The sequence below is a fragment of the Diaphorina citri genome, unplaced genomic scaffold (genome assembly GCF_000475195.1).
Source record: "Diaphorina citri unplaced genomic scaffold, Diaci psyllid genome assembly version 1.1 scaffold1173, whole genome shotgun sequence".
Classification (NCBI taxonomy): Eukaryota; Metazoa; Arthropoda; class Insecta; order Hemiptera; family Psyllidae; genus Diaphorina; species Diaphorina citri.
In genome coordinates this window covers 91,260-95,589 of record NW_007378602.1, presented here as the reverse complement: position 1 = coordinate 95,589, position 4,330 = coordinate 91,260, and positions in this window count along the sequence as shown.

Sequence of the window (4,330 nt, the reverse complement as noted above, 5' to 3'; positions counted from 1 at the left end):
TGTTCTTAGGAAACTATTAGGTGCAGCCAACATACAGGTGGAAAGATAAAGGCGAGGCGATAACATGTTAAATGTAACAGTTCCCTAAAATTCTATACCTCGGCTGGGATTGAACCCACGCCCTCCTGTTTACCAGGCGAGCGCCTTGACCACTACACCACCGAGGTAGGAAATAGATCGAAAAGAGAGGAAAAGATTATGTAGACGAAAATTATGAAAGGAGAGAGGGTAGAGAGAGAGAGAGAGAGAGAGAGAGCAAGAAAGATATTTTGAGGAAAAAGAAAGGGGGGAAATAATGCTCTTTTTCACTCGAGAGGAGAGTGAGAGAGAGAGAAGAAGGAGATGTCACATGTACTCTTTGAAGGGGAAATAAAATTGCCTGAAGGCTGAAGAAGGGGGGAGGGCGCATTATATTCCACTGAAATTTGATATCCACTATAAAATATCAACTTAGGTTATCCTACTCTAAATGAAACTCTTCCTCTAACTTCCAATGTTAATGAACCTTGCGCGTGGTTTTTATCCGAATGGGTGACCCAGCCGGGCGTTTTGCGTGCTATTGGCCTTTTCCGGCCTTGGTAGTAATTAAACCTGACGCACGTCGATACTTACCTATTTTCTTTTTGAGTAAGCAAAAGGCCGGCTTGAATTCAAATGAAGGTGATAATATCTTGGTAAGTCATCAACCATAATGCAATTACCACCGCCTGAAAAGAAAAGGAAATAAACATATAAATTGCAGATGTTGCAAGTACTGACTACCTAGCTGTGTATGTGTACTTGGCAGGTGTTGCAAGTACTGACCAGCTGTAAACGAGGCCAATTATTGTCAACGGAGACATGTGTGACCCTGGGATAAAGCACAGTAAGTAATGTCTGAGTACTTACTTTTCTGCTTAAGTTAAATAAATTAATTAACTTATTTTCCTTGAGCGAATGAAAGTAAGTAAGTAATGGAGGTCAAGGTCATTTTTGCAAGCAAGCGCGTTACCACTGATATCAGTTTACTTATCTGATAATGAAAACTATGAAATAATGAATGAGATTCTATCTACTAATAAGTAATATATGCATGTAAGAAACAATATTTACCTAAGCTTGGCCTGAATTTTTAAATGTCTAATCCACCTATGAATTATTTTGATAAAATAATTGAAATATCAAATTGTATTGTTGTAAAGCTGTTCAAATTCTTTGTTTTTCGGGTCAAAATGTTCTTTAAGAAAATTTTCGGGAACACCAGCCCTTTTTTCGACGCTGACATCTCCTACAGCTTTGACGACCAAGATGGAGATTTGATATTTGACAACAAGATGGTGCGAAGTCGGGCATCATCGCGTTCTGAACATTATTCCGAACATGAGGCCCTTGTATTTGATAGATTTAAGCAGAATAAATGCGGACCTCGGAGGAACAGACGCAGGAAATGTGCCAACAAGATGATCAATACTGGGAAGTCAATGGATGCCTGTCCGCTCACACCGCGACCTTCCTTATTGAAAAGAACTCAAAGTGCATCCTCCTGCCAAAGTAACAAGAGTTTGATCTTCCAAAACCCTCACTGTGCACAGAGCTCTGTGTCTTGCATGACCTTGAAATCGTCTTCAATGAAAAGAACTCAAAGTGCATCCTCCTGCCAAAGTAACAAGAGTTTGATCTTCCAAAACCCTCACTGTGCACAGAGCTCTGTGTCTTGTATGACCTTGAAATCGTCTTCAATGTTAGTAATGATATCTTTATGTCTAATACCGTCTATACCTCTACCCGTCTTTTTTAATTTCTTGAGAATATTGTGTACATCCTTGTTCGTCATCATCCTGAGATACATTGAGGAATTAACCCTTTGGAGCTCATGTTCCCTCACTCTCACGTCTAGAAGCGGGCCACTGTTTAAATTTCTTATCACTGTAATTTGATTAAGAAAATTATTATTGAAATCATTTGCTAATAATTTCAGATCATTAGTTTTAAAATTTCTTTTTAATTGTGTTTCTATTGGTTCTTTTATTTTACGGTTCATTAGATCATTGATTAACCCCCATGTCTTTCTCATATCTCCTTTTGCGTCTTGAAATAATTTATAGAGGTAAATTCTTTTCTCTTTTTTGATCACATTGGTTGTAATGTTCCTCTGTTCTTTATATTTTTCATAAAGTAACCTGTTGTTTTTATTGTTTCTCCATTGTTTTAATAAAATTTCCATACCTCGGCTGGGATTGAACCCACGCCCTCCTGTTTACCAGGCGAGCGCCTTGACCACTACACCACCGAGGCAGGAAATAGATCTAAAAGAGAGGAAAAGATTATGTAGACGAAAATTGTGAAAGGAGAGAGGGTAGAGAGAGAGAGAGAGCAAGAAAGATATTTTGAGGAAAAAGAAAGGGGGGGAAATAATGCTCTTTTTCACTCGAGGGGAGAGTGAGAGAGAGAGAGAAGAAGGAGATGCCACATGTACTCTTTGAAGGGGGAAATAAAATTGTCTGGAGGCTGAAAAAAGGGGGAGGGCGCATTCTATTCCACTGAAAATTGATATCCACTATAAAATATCAACTTAGGTTATCCTACTCTAAATGGAACTCTTCCTCTAACTTCCTATAATTATCCACCATCAGGGCTTCGAAAAATATTACTGACAAGCATACCATCCTCATTACATTAACCTCACCCAGTCTAAATAGGGCTTACTAGTGGTTGACCCGTCCTTTGTACGGGATCAGCGTGGCATAAAAGTCATAAATTTGAGGTGCTGCCATTTTGAATCGGGATGGAATATGACAAATTTAAATAGCCTATGTCACCCTCAGTACTCTTCTCAACAACCACGATTTTTTTTTTTTTTTTTTTTTTTTTTTAAAAAAAAATTTAAATAGCCTTTTTTCCCCCCCATTTTTTTTTCAAAAACCCAGGTTTTTTTTTTTTTTTTTTTTTTTTTTTTCAAAAAAATGTTATATCTTTTTCTACGTTTCTATTGAAAATTAAACAGGTTCTCCAATTTTATTTATTAAGATAGAGCGGGGGAAAGGGAAAGCCAGAAACGCGATTGCCTGGGACAGTGCTTCTCAAAGTTGTCGCCACCGCGGCAATCTTTCCGTGTATGGATTAGTTAAGCTGGAATATTTTCAGCCTAACTAGCCTGAAAACATCAAGGGAAGATTTCGTTCTAAGAACCCCTGGCCACATTGCGTGCACACTCCTCTTAGACTAATATTTACCGTTCATTACATCTAATCCACATGTTATCCGAGCCTGAGCAAACATTTTCCTTCTCAAATATTAGTCCGGGCTCCGGGACCATTGTGTGTGCTCTTGCTTTCCAAATTGAATCTTCCTCTCAGGCCAGGGCTTACCCACATACAATTGTATATTTGTACAAAATAAAATTGATTGATTGATTGATTGATTGATTGATTGATTGATTGATTGATTGATTGATTGATTGATTGATTGATTGATTGATTGATACCCGTAGTAGTTCTTGAGAAACTTTCCGGCCGGGGCTTATTGAGTTCGATTTTCTCATGATCATGATTAACTCGATCCAGGGATTTTTTTTTTTTTTATTATTTTTTTTTAGGCAAATACATTTAAAGCAATCATTATGTGGTCGAATTCTCAAATAAAACAGGTTAAAATTTCATGGCCCGGCTAGGATTGAACCCACACCCTGTTTACCAGGAACCCTGTTTTACACCACCGAAATACATTGATCCTTGATAGGATCGAATGATAGAAGTCAAAGCTCGAATGAAAGCGGATTTTATGTTGAAATTATCGAAGTGGTGGGTTTTTTTATCAGGAAAAGACGAGTAAGTAAAAGAAATAGAAAAAGGCCCTAATGACTCTTTGGAATCCTCGTGGATTAAGTTAGTCACGGGATTAAAGTTGAATTTTAAATTTTTGGCAAACTTTCAAGAGAGAGAAAAAATGTGAACGGCAAATAGGCCTATAATTGGGAAGGAAACGATCTTTTCCCTTTCTCTCGCTTCCTCTTTCTTTTGCTTTCTCTCTCTCTCTCTCTCTATCTCTCTCTCTTTCTCTCTCTCTCTCCTTCTTTTCTTTCTCTATCTTTCTCCCTCTCTCTCTCTCTCTCCCTCTCACTCCCTCTACTCTATCAATTTCCCCCTTCCCCCTCCCTCCCTTCTTTCTCTCTCTCGCTCTATTTCCAGATCATTACTTCCCTCCCAATCTTTTACATCTGTTACATTTGTTACATTTTGTATTCTGAATATTCTGATTCGAGTTTTGTCCTTTTTTTACTTTCCTTATCCTATAGGAAGGAAAGTAATGTAATCGGGTCAATATCTGTCACGGTAAAAAAAAAAAAAAAAAA